The 12,140-nt window shown below is 45.1% G+C and overlaps 5 non-coding genes and 2 pseudogenes across 5 annotated transcripts; all 7 read left to right on the top strand.

Annotated features, from left to right (window-relative positions):
- The first annotated feature begins 1,266 nt into the window (after window positions 1-1,266).
- LOC144048750 (uncharacterized) lies at window positions 1,267-2,612 on the top strand (annotated as a pseudogene).
- Window positions 2,613-2,728: 116 nt separating this feature from the next.
- LOC144049680 (U2 spliceosomal RNA) lies at window positions 2,729-2,924 on the top strand. Its single transcript, XR_013293673.1, has one exon. It is a non-coding gene; the product is annotated as a U2 spliceosomal RNA (small nuclear RNA).
- A 368-nt stretch (window positions 2,925-3,292) lies between these two features.
- On the top strand, window positions 3,293-3,457 carry LOC144049606 (U1 spliceosomal RNA). The gene has a single exon (XR_013293606.1). It is a non-coding gene; the product is annotated as a U1 spliceosomal RNA (small nuclear RNA).
- Window positions 3,458-3,781: 324 nt separating this feature from the next.
- Window positions 3,782-3,972, top strand: LOC144049660 (U2 spliceosomal RNA). Its single transcript, XR_013293657.1, has one exon. It is a non-coding gene; the product is annotated as a U2 spliceosomal RNA (small nuclear RNA).
- A 385-nt stretch (window positions 3,973-4,357) lies between these two features.
- On the top strand, window positions 4,358-4,524 carry LOC144049608 (U1 spliceosomal RNA). The gene has a single exon (XR_013293608.1). It is a non-coding gene; the product is annotated as a U1 spliceosomal RNA (small nuclear RNA).
- Window positions 4,525-10,664: 6,140 nt separating this feature from the next.
- On the top strand, window positions 10,665-10,842 carry LOC144049678 (U2 spliceosomal RNA; annotated as a pseudogene).
- Window positions 10,843-11,236: 394 nt separating this feature from the next.
- On the top strand, window positions 11,237-11,401 carry LOC144049604 (U1 spliceosomal RNA). Its single transcript, XR_013293604.1, has one exon. It is a non-coding gene; the product is annotated as a U1 spliceosomal RNA (small nuclear RNA).
- Window positions 11,402-12,140: the final 739 nt, after the last annotated feature.

Genomic DNA, 12,140 nt, shown 5'->3' with positions numbered 1-12,140 from the left:
TTAAAATTGACAAAACATCGGTTTTATTGCAAGACATGTGCCGCGTATTCAAATTAGACGACTGCTTTAAAACCATGCATCCAAGAGAGGAGGGCTTCACCTGGTTTAGTGGTGACGGCACCAGAGCCTCTCGCATAGATTACATATTTACACGGGGTTGGACACAGACTGATGCTAGATTAACTCCTGTCTTTTTCTCAGATCACCTAATGCTGTCTTGCACCCTTTCACTTTCTTCTGGAGTGACTATTGGAAGAGGTCTGTGGAAATTGAACTGCTCCCTGCTTGAGGACGAGGCCTTGGTCTCTCAGTACAGGGAGCGGTACAAGGACTGGCAGACCCTTCAAGACCTTTACAAATCACGGGCACAGTGGTGGGAAATGATGAAGGTAAGGACTCAGACTTTTTTTAAAAAAGCAGGAAGAGAGAAGAAAATCAAGGAAATGAAATGTATGCTGGGAATGCAAAAGAGACTGCAAAGGTATTTTAATCTAACACAAAAGGGGATAAATTTTAATGATGGAATTAAAGAGATCAAAAAAGAAATGAGAGCTATGGCAGATATCCAAAGCAAAGGGTTTTTATTAAGGAGCAGAGAAAAGGAAATCGAAGAAGGTGAAAAATGCACCAGGTACTTCTTTAAAAAAATTATGAGCAAGGGTGGGGGCATTTTTAAACTAAAAAAAGAAAACGGGACTATTACAGAAAAAAATAATGAAATAATTGAAGCAGTAGAAACATACTATCAAAAACTGTATGAGCGTAAAGATACCCAAGAGGAGATAATGGTAGAGGTTTTAAACTTCATTGAAAAAACAGTGACTGATAATGGGCTTTTAACACAGGATTTTACACCTGCAGAACTACATACATGTGCAAAACAAATGAAGAAGGCAAAATCTCCGGGCGAAGACGGCCTCTGCTCGGAATTTTACCTGACTTTTTGGGACATTTTAGCACCAGATTTACTCACTGTTTTTAATGAACTGGACAAAACAAACCGACTACCAGACAGTTTTAGAGTAGGGATAGTCACTTTACTGCATAAGAAGGGAGACAAAACTGACCTGAACAACTGGCGTCCAATTACGCTTTTAAATGTTGATTGTAAACTTTTTAGCAAACTTTTAGCAATGCGTATGTCTGTGTTTTTAGAAGATTTGATCAACCCGGACCAAACCTGTGCCATCGCGGGGAGGAAGATCACGGACAGCCTCATTCTGATTCGTGACACCATCTGTTATGCGAGACACAGAAATATGCGGCCAAGCACAGTTTTACGGACCGTGGACCGGGACACAGAAGACAGGACTGCCCCTAACGGAGATACAAACAGACCAGAAGATACTTGGGATTAAATTCAGTAAGGGAGGGGGAGGGGATACAAACTGGGGCGACGTGATAGGGAAAGTGAGAAAAAAACTTGGCTTTTGGGGACTGAGAGAGCTGACTTTAGAGGGGAAGATTTTAATAATTAAAGCAGTCATTTTACCCTTGCTTTTATTAATCGGTTCAGTTTTTATCCCAAAAAGAAATGTGCTTTTAGATTTGGACCGTGCTATTTTTTACTTTATCTGGGGTTCTAAATGGGAAAAACTGAGGAGGGACACAATGAAAAAAACAAAAGAGAAAGGTGGGAAAGGCGTGCCGGACCTCCAGCTCTTCTTGGGCAGCAGATATGTGGCCCTCCATCTGCAAAATGCTCTGGGACCATCCAGCAATCCCAAAAGTCAAGCAATGACACGATTCTGGATGGGATCATACCTCCGTAAATTAAAACTAATACCCAGCGATCAAAGACTTCCGGTGTCTTTTAACTTACCACCAGCACATTCTTTTATCCCCAAATTTTTAAGAAATTTTAAATTAGAAAATGAAGATTGTCACGTTTTAAAAAATCACAAGTCTCTCATCTCTATTGTGCAGGAGCGGCAAACAGTGAGTCAAGTGCGCGGGCTTGCATTCGGCAAGCTCACAACAGTTTGGCGCAACGTCAACCATCCTGCCCTCCCAAACAGACTCTGGGACCTGTCGTGGATGGTGGCTCACGAGATTCTCCCAGTCAGGGCCGTTATGCACTCCCGAGGAATGTCAGCGCACTCAACCTGCCCCCGACCTGGTTGTGGCGCCCAGGAGTCGGTGAGGCACCTCCTCTGGGAGTGCAGTGCTGCCGTAGACCTGTGGGCGACAGCCGGCCACCTGAGAAAATTCCCGGACTTGCCAGCAAGGGAGGTCCTAAATGAACAATACGTGCTCTATGGGGTGAGCCAAGTCAAGCGTTCCCGAGAGGAGTTTGCAAAAGACTGGCTCACCCTTGCCGCCATCAAAGACGCCATGTGGACCTCCAGAAACTTGCTGGTAAGGAGGCACAGGCAGACCCCCCCCCGTGGCTGTGCTCCTAATGGCTGCAGGGACCATCGAAGCTGCACGCGGCAGGCCAAGGACACAGCCACCAAGAAGCGTCGCCTGTGCCCGCCCGGAGGAGGGAACCGGAGCTACACGATGAAGGTCTCGGCAGCGACGACCTGGCTCTCCGGGAGAGGCAGGAGGGAAGGAGCACAAGGAGTGACTCGGCAGGTCCTGGACAAGCGCTGTTTGAGAGGGTGGAATGAAGACCCACTTAGTAATGCAGTGCTACGCTCCTGCACAATAGATATGAATGTGGTTTTTAAATTTTTAAATTGTTTTTATTTTTACATGTTATGTTAAGGACAAAATGTGATTTGTGATTGATTTAAAAGTGACAATAAAAACATGAAAAAGAAAAAAATCTGTTCTTATCATTTTAATATCTGATATGTCTCCTATCTGGAGACTTCATATTAAATTGCTTTTTTGAACAGAGAGATAGGATTCAGAGCTTGCTTTGCCCATTCCGAGCATCATCCTGGTATTGCAGTATTTCCAGGAGCGGTGCACCACCTCCGCTGCTCAATGAAAATGCTAATCTGGAAAGAGAAAACGGGCTGCGGCAATACTTGCCTCCCGTGCGCACAAGTAGATGTGGCGGAAGAAAACATGTAGTGAAATTGGGAAGCAGGCGACGTAGCCGACACACAACTACTCTGCTGTCCACCAATCCGGTGAGTCTAACCCGTTCCAGAGGCTTGACACTTGAGCTCATTCAGCTATTGCATGCTCCACAGTTGTGCCTGTGACCTCCTCTAATGCCCTGTGCGAAGTACACACGCTATTCTAATCCATTGAGAGCATTCGCCAGTGTACGACTGGCACAGTCATGCAATAGGGTTAGTGGAAAAAAGCAAGACCCCGTGTCCAGGCTGAGGAAGGCATACTTACCTGGCAGGGGTGACACCATGATCAAGAATGTGGTTCACCCAGGGCGAGGTGCAGCCATTGCACTGGCGGCTGCATTGACCCTTGCGAATTCTCCAAATGTGGGAATCTCAACAACATAATTTCTGATAGTGGGGAACTGCGTTCGCGCTCTTCCATGGCTTGTATGTCAACAATTAAGAGTGATAGTCTTGAAACCAACTAACACAAATGAGCATGACTTGACTATGGTCTTCTGTCTTACTTCACAAGTCTGGCCGGGACCGCAGCAGGCGCTTGGCCTTCCATCCTGCAGGAAGACTGCAAAATTAGTTGGACTGCAGCTGCTTATGTGAAGGCTTGTGAATAATGAATGGTTAAGTCAGCAGACAAGGGTTCCTCCGTCTCAGTGTCCATAAGAGCAGCGCTGCTTGGTGTAACATAACCGACTGTGAGAGTAGGTAGACCGAGAAGCCTGTACTTGACTTCGTTAGTTATCCACTTTATTGCTTCTCGGCCTTTTGGCTAAGATCAAGGTAGTATCTGTTCTTATCAGTTTAATGTCTGATATGTCTCCTATCTGGAGACTTCATATTAAATTGCTTTGTTGAACAGGTAGATGGGATTCAGAGCTTGCTTTGTCCATTCCGAGCATCATCCTGGTACTGCAGTATTTCCAGGCGCGGTGCACCACCTCCGCTGGTCAACGAAAATGCTAATCTGGAAAGAGAAAACGGCCTGCGGCAATACTTGCCTCGCGTGCGCACAAGTAGGTGTGGCGGAAGAAAACATCTAGTGAAATTCGGAAGTAGTGGACACACATCTACTCTGCTGTCCACCAATCCGGTGAGTCGAACCCGTTCCAGAGGCTTGACACTTGAGCTCATTCAGCTATTGCATGCTCCACAGTTGTGCCTGTGACCTCCTCTAATGCCCTGTGCGAAGTACACACGCTATTCTAATCCATTGAGAGCAACTGGCCCATCATGCTGGGCCAGGCATTCGCCAGTGTACGACTGGCACAGTCATGCAATAGGGTTAGTGGAAAAAAGCAAGACCCCGTGTCCAGGCTGAGGAAGGCATACTTACCTGGCAGGGGTGACACCATGATGAAGAATGTGGTTCACCCAGGGCGCGAGGTGCAGCCATTGCACTGGCGGCTGCATTGACCCTTGCGAATTCTCCAAATGTGGGAATCTCGACAACATAATTTCTGATAGTGGGGAACTGCGTTCGCGCTCTTCCATGGCTTGTATGTCAACAATTAAGAGTGATAGTCTTGAAACCTACTAACACAAATGAGCATGACTTGACTATGGTCTTCTGGCTTACTTCACAAGTCTGGCCGGGACCGCAGCAGGCGCTTGGCCTTCCATCCTGCAGGAAGACTGCAAAATTAGTTGGACTGCAGCTGCTTATGTGAGGGCTTGTGAATAATGAATGGTTAAGTCAGCAGACAAGGTTTCCTCCGTCTCAGTGTCCATAAGAGCAGCGCTGCTTGGTGTAACATAACCGACTGTGAGAGTAGGTAGACCGAGAAGCCTGTACTTGAGTCCGTCAGTTATCCTCTTTATCGCTTCTCGACCTTTTGGCAAAGACTGCGATCACCTCTGTTGAGCTACAATTCTATGCCTGTGTGGCTGTGAATCGAACTCAATTGCAGGGGTATTGTGTAATGTGTTGTTGAATTTTTCTGTTATAGAAGAGCGACAAAGGTAAGTTTGCCGGATTTTTATTTGTGAAAAATTGTGACTCAGTGGTTGTCTCCGACATGTCGGCTACATATGCCGGCATGCGGAGGCACCACAGTGTCCGATTTACGTTTCGGGAAAGGGATGGTGGTGAGCCTCTGTGGATGTCCAGGCTGGACTTTTCCAGAAAGCTTGTCCAACAAACCCTGAAATTCAAAGCCGAAGATTTGAATTGTATTATAACGTTGCCCTTTAGTAAAGGATTTGATCTGAGTTTCACCTCTGCTGCGAACCTTCGTGAATTTTGGACCCGTTTTGAAAATGTGAAAGCCCAGTTCTCTGTGTTCAATGTTGAAAGACTGACTGATAATGCTGCTAAAACAGTTATTGTCAGAATGTTTAATGAGACAGTGAATGCAGAAGACATTTGTTTTTGGCTGGGTAGATATTGCACGGTTAAAGGCCAGGCTGTGAAGGTGAGGGATGAGGACGGCATCTGGAACTGTGCCTGGCGGGTACCCATTCAACAATGGCAGGACCCCCAGGGCTTCCAGGGCCTGAAACATCTCCCATCAATGATAGTCTTGGGTGAAAACCGGGGCTACATACATTACCAGGGTCAGCCCAAGCTCTGCCGCAAGTGTGGTGAGCATGGACACCTGGCGGAAGCATGCGAAAAAAACATTTGTAGGAAATGTCGAGTAATTGGGCATACTTTTGAAGAATGTACCAATGGCAGAAAGTGCAATCTCTGCGGGGAAACTAACCACCTCTACAGAAATTGTCCAAAATCATTTGCCAACAAACTGAAGGCTGGAAAAGAAATGGCACAAGGAAATGAAAAGGAAGGTGACAAACAAAGGAAATTCAAATTTCCCTCCAAATCCTGTCATTGGTGGAGAGGGGACAGGTGAGGAAGGGCAAGGGGAGGAGAGCAGGCCGGCCCCACCAATCGGGAGCTCAGAGGAAAGTGAAATGCTGCAAGAAATACCAGCAAGTGAGTCAAGTGAAGTCAGTCCAAATGAGACTGACAGCGAAGACACCCAGATCACTTGTGCTCAAAATAACAAAAGGCTTGCCTCTCAACGGTCCTCTGAGTCTCCCCTGTCTGCAGAGAAGAGGGGAAGGCCCGGGAGCTCAGATAGCGAGGTGGGGGAGTTCAGGGTCTTCCCCTCGAGCTCACCAAATGAACTCTCCTTTTTAAACATAGTACTGCAATCAACGCCAAAAAGCAAAAACACTATGAATTTAATGTTGCGTGAGCGATCACCACCTCAAGTGCCTCTGAGAGATGACCAGTGTTTTAGCTCTGCCCCTTTTGCTGAGGTAAAGGAAGAAATAAGCTCTCGAGAAATACCTTAGCTACTGCCTTGTTTTAAAAAAAATAATAATGTTCTCTTAAAATTTTGTAACCCTATCTGTGTTTTTTAAATTTTTAATCATACCTATGACCCTCACCTTCTCAACTATCAACGTCAGAAGCGTCAAGTCAAAGATTAGAGCTTAGAGCGTTTTAACATTTTTAAAAACTTTTAAGTCTGATCTGTTTTTAATCCAAGAATGTGGCATACCTTTTTTAAGAAATTATAAACAGTGGGAGGAAATGTGGCCACACCCATCATTATGGAGTGGCTCAAACGAAAATAGAAATGATGGAGTGGCTATTTTAATAAATAATCCTCAGATTGTTTTAAAGGGGAGCACAGTGGTGAGAGACGGACGAGCACTTTTAGCACACTTAACTTTTACAGAAAAGGATTTTAGCATTTTAAATATTTTTGGTTCTAATGAAAAGCATGACAGGTATGATATTTTAGAGAATTTGCAGTCCCACATGCTCGGTCAAAACCCACTAATTATGGGAGGCGATTTTAATTGTATTTTAAATAGGAAGGACAGGAAGGGAGCGGGGAGGATTTTAAAATTGACAAAACATCGGTTTTATTGCAAGACATGTGCCGCGTATTCAAATTAGACGACTGCTTTAAAACCATGCATCCAAGAGAGGAGGGCTTTACCTGGTTTAGTGGTGACGGCACCAGAGCCTCTTGCATAGATTACATATTTACACGGGGTTGGACACAGACTGATGCTAGATTAACTCCTGTCTTTTTCTCAGATCACCTAATACTGTCTTGCACCCTTTCACTTTCTTCTGGAGTGACTATTGGAAGAGGTCTGTGGAAGTTGAACTGCTCCCTGCTTGAGGACGAGGCCTTGGTCTCTCAGTACAGGGAGCGGTACAAGGACTGGCAGACCCTTCAAGACCTTTACAAATCACGGGCACAGTGGTGGGAAATGATGAATGTAAGGACTCAGACTTTTCTTTTAAAAAAGCAGGAAGAGAGAAGAAAATCAAGGAAATGAAATGTATGCTGGGAATGCAAAAGAGACTGCAAAGGTATTTTAATCTAACACAAAAGGGGATAAATTTTAATGATGAAATTAAAGAGATCAAAAAAGAAATGAGAGCTATGGCAGATATCCAAAGCAAAGGGTTTTTATTAAGGAGCAGAGAAAAGGAAATCGAAGAAGGTGAAAAATGCACCAGGTACTTCTTTAAAAAAATTATGAGCAAGGGTGGGGGCATTTTTAAACTAAAAAAAGAAAACGGGACTATTACAGGAAAAAATAATGAAATAATTGAAGCAGTAGAAACATACTATCAAAAACTGTATGAGCGTAAAGATACCCAAGAGGAGATAATGGTAGAGGTTTTAAACTTCATTGAAAAAACAGTGACTGATGCTTTTAAAACAGTGCTTTTAACACAGGATTTTACACCTGCAGAACTACATACATGTGCAAAACAATTGAAGAAGGCAAAATCTCCGGGCGAAGACGGCCTCTGCTCGGAATTTTACCTGACTTTTTGGGACATTTTAGCACCAGATTTACTCACTGTTTTTAATGAACTGGACAAAACACACCGACTACCAGACAGTTTTAGACTAGGGATAGTCACTTTACTGCATAAGAAGGGAGACAAAACTGACCTGAACAACTGGCATCCAATTACGGTTTTAAATGTTGATTGTAAACTTTTTAGCAAACTTTTAGCAATGCGTATGCCTGTGTTTTTAGAAGATTTGATCAACCCGGACCAAACCTGTGCCATCGCGGGGAGAAAGATCACGGACAGCCTCATTCTGATTCGTGACACCATCTGTTATGCGAGAGACAGAAATATGCGGCTAGTAGTCCTAAATTTAGACTTTGAGAAGGCTTTTGATCGGATCTCGCACCAGTATCTTTTTAGGCTACTGCAAAAATGGGGTTTCCCGGGAAGGTGTCTAGAGTGGGTGGGCTTGCTGTATCGAGATATTACCAGCAAATTTGTGGTCAACGGGAACTTGACAAAAGCAGTACAGATTAACTGCGGCGTCCGTCAGGGCTGTCCCTTATCTGCCCTCCTCTATGTTCTATGCATAGAACCGTTGGCACAGATTTTGAGAAGGGACAAAATGATCGAGGGGGTGAGTATTCCAGGGGGCGGGGGACTAACAACAAAGTGTGTTTTATATATGGACGATATTAACATCCTGTGCTTTGACATTTTATCCGTGACAAGGACCCTGGACTTGACTGACTGGTATGGAAGAGCGTCTGGCTCTAAACTTAACAGAGACAAAACCCAAGCACAGTTTTACGGACCGTGGACCGGGACACAGAAGACAGGACTGCCTCTAACGGAGATACAAACAGACCAGAAGATACTTGGGATTAAATTCAGTAAGGGAGGGGGAGGGGATACAAACTGGGGCGACGTGATAGGGAAAGTGAGAAAAAAACTTGGCTTTTGGGGACAGAGAGCTGACTTTAGAGGGGAAGATTTTAATAATTAAAGCAGTCATTTTACCCTTGCTTTTATTAATCGGTTCAGTTTTTATCCCAAAAAGAAATGTGCTTTTAGATTTGGACCGTGCTATTTTTTACTTTATCTGGGGTTCTAAATGGGAAAAACTGAGGAGGGACACAATGAAAAAAACAAAAGAGAAAGGTGGGAAAGGCGTGCTGGACCTCCAGCTCTCTTGGGCAGCAGATATGTGGCCCTCCATCTGCAAAATGCTCTGGGACCATCCAGCAATCCCAAAAGTCAAGCAATGACACGATTCTGGATATGATCATACCTCCGTAAATTAAAACTAATACCCAGCGATCAAAGACTTCCGGTGTCTTTTAACTTACCACCAGCACATTCTTTTATCCCCAAATTTTTAAGAAATTTTAAATTAGAAAATGAAGATTGTCACGTTTTAAAAAATCACAAGTCTCTCATCTCTATTGTGCAGGAGCGGCAAACAGTGAGTCAAGTGCGCGGGCTTGCATTCGGCAAGCTCACAACAGTTTGGCGCAACGACAACCATCCTGCCCTCCCAAACAGACTCCGGGACCTGTCGTGGATGGTGGCTCACGAGATTCTCCCAGTCAGGGCCGTTATGCACTCCCGAGGAATGTCAGCGCTCTCAACCTGCCCCCGACCTGGTTGTGGCGCCCAGGAGTCGGTGAGGCACCTCCTCTGGGAGTGCAGTGCTGCCGTAGACCTGTGGGCGACAGCCGGCCACCTGAGAAAATTCCCGGACTTGCCAGCAAGGGAGGTCCTAAATGAACAATACGTGCTCTATGGGGTGAGCCAAGTCAAGCGTTCCCGGGAGGAGTTTGCAAAAGACTGGCTCACCCTTGCCGCCATCAAAGATGCCATGTGGACCTTGAAGACATTTAACATTATCTATGCATATTTTTACTGTTTATGAATCCACTTATAGTATATAGATGCCATATAACTGTGATAATGTTTGTGTGAAATATATTGGACATATAACTGTATTGTAATGAATAACACTTTTCACTCCCTTCCAGCTGGTGAGATAGGAATGCACATGGGAGGCATGTTCTCAAGTTCTCAAGTTGATAACACTGGGTCTGAGGGAGTCTAGGTCGCATACCTGTCTAATCATATATTTCCGGCTTTGGACGAAACTGGAGTAAACATGTCAGTAAATCTCTTGTCTGTCTATTATAATTGCTAACCCTTTGTCCAGCCTCAGAGGAGGAGTATGCTTTTTTCATCTATAAAGCGACTGTGTGTTTTGAGATGGACACACTCGAGGCTTAAAATCACCTTTGAATGTAAGCATGTCTTGTGTCTTTTAGGAGCTCCTAAAATAAATCTTTTGCAAAAGAAGCTTCTTCATCAGATCTCATTTTTCAATTATTTTTGAACACGCAAAGATTACATTTAATATAGTAATCAAATAATACCTTCAACCTCCAGAAACTTGCTGGTAAGGAGGCACAGGCAGACCCCCCACCGTGGCTGTGCTCCTAATGGATGCAGGGACCATCGAAGCTGCACGCGGCAGGCCAAGGACACAGCCAACAAGAAGCGTCGCCTGTGCCCGCCCGGAGGAGGGAACCGGAGCTATACTGTGAAGGTCTCGGCAGCGACGGCCTCGCTCTCCGGGAGCGGCAGGAGGGAAGGAGCACGAGGAGTGACTCGGCAGATCCTGGACAAGCGCTGTTTGAGAGGGTGGGATGAAGACCCACTTAGTAATGCAGTGCTACGCTCCTGCACAATAGATATGAATGTTTTTTTAAATTTTTTAATTGTTTTTATTTTTACATGTCATGTTAGGGACAAAATGAATGCTCCATATTGGAGAAATGTGAATTGTAATTGATCCAAAAGTGACAATAAAAACATGAAAAAGAAAGAAAAAATCTGTTCTTATCAGTTTAATATCTGATATGTCTCCTATCTGGAGACTTCATATTAAATTGCTTTTTTGAACAGGGAGATGGGATTCAGAGCTTGCTTTGCCCATTCTGAGCATCATCCTGGTATTGCAGTATTTCCAGGAGCGGTGCACCACCTCCGCTGGTCAATGAAAATGCTAATCTGGAAAGAGAAAACGGGCTGCGGCAATACTTGCCTCCCGTGCGCACAAGTAGATGTGGCGGAAGAAAACATGTAGTGAAATTGGGAAGCAGGCGACGTAGCCGACACACAACTACTCTGCTGTCCACCAATCCGGTGAGTCGAACCCGTTCCAGAGGCTTGACACTTGAGCTCATTCAGCTATTGCATGCTCCACAGTTGTGCCTGTGACCTCCTCTAATGCCCTGTGCAAAGTACACACGCTATTGTAATCCATTGAGAGCAACTGGCCCATCATGCTGGGCCAGGCATTCGCCAGTGTACGACTGGCACAGTCATACAATAGGGTGAGTGGAAAAAAGCAAGACCCCGTGTCCAGGCTAAGGAAGGCATACTTACCTGGCAGGGGTGACACCATGATCAAGAATGTGGTTCACCCAGGGCGAGGTGCAGCCATTGCACTGGCGGCTGCATTGACCCTTGCGAATTCTCCAAATGTGGGAATCTCGACTGCATAATTTCTGATAGTGGGGAACTGCGTTCGCGCTCTTCCCTGGCTTGTATGTCAACAATTAAGAGTGATAGTCTTGAAACCAACTAACACAAATGAGCATGACTTGACTACGGTCTTCTGGCTTACTTCACAAGTCTGGCCGGGACCGCAGCAGGCGCTTGGCCTTTCATCCTGCAGGAAGACTGCAAAATTAGTTGGACTGCAGCTGCTTATGTGAAAGCTTATGAATAATGAATGGTTAAGTCAGCAGACAAGGTTTCCTCCGTCTCAGTGTCCATAAGAGCAGCGCTGCTTGGTGTAACATAACCGACTATGAGAGTAGGTAGACCGAGAAAACTGTACTTGAGTCCGTCAGTTATCCTCTTTATCGCTTCTCGGCCTTTTGGCTAAGACTGCGATCGCCTCTGTTGAGTGACAATTCTATGCCTGCTGTGGCTGTGAATCTAGCTCAATTGCAGGGGTATTGCTTATTGTGTTGTTTAAACTTTCTGTTCTAGGAGAACGGCAAAGGTAAGTTTACTGGATTTTTGTTCGTGAACAATTTTGACTCAGTGGTTGTCTCCGACATGTCGGCTACATATGCCGGCATGCGGAGGCACCACAGTGTCCGATTTACGTTTCGGGAAAGGGATGGTGGTGAGCCTCTGTGGATGTCCAGGCTGGACTTTTCCAGAAAGCTTGTCCAACAAACCCTGAAATTCAAAGCTGAAGATTTGAATTGCATTATAACGTTGCCCTTTAGTAAAGGATTTGATCTGAGTTTCACCTCTGCTGCGAACCT

The sequence above is a fragment of the Vanacampus margaritifer genome, chromosome 3 (genome assembly GCF_051991255.1).
Source record: "Vanacampus margaritifer isolate UIUO_Vmar chromosome 3, RoL_Vmar_1.0, whole genome shotgun sequence".
NCBI classification, from domain to species: Eukaryota; Metazoa; Chordata; class Actinopteri; order Syngnathiformes; family Syngnathidae; genus Vanacampus; species Vanacampus margaritifer.
This window is presented reverse-complemented; position numbering and strand designations above follow the sequence as displayed.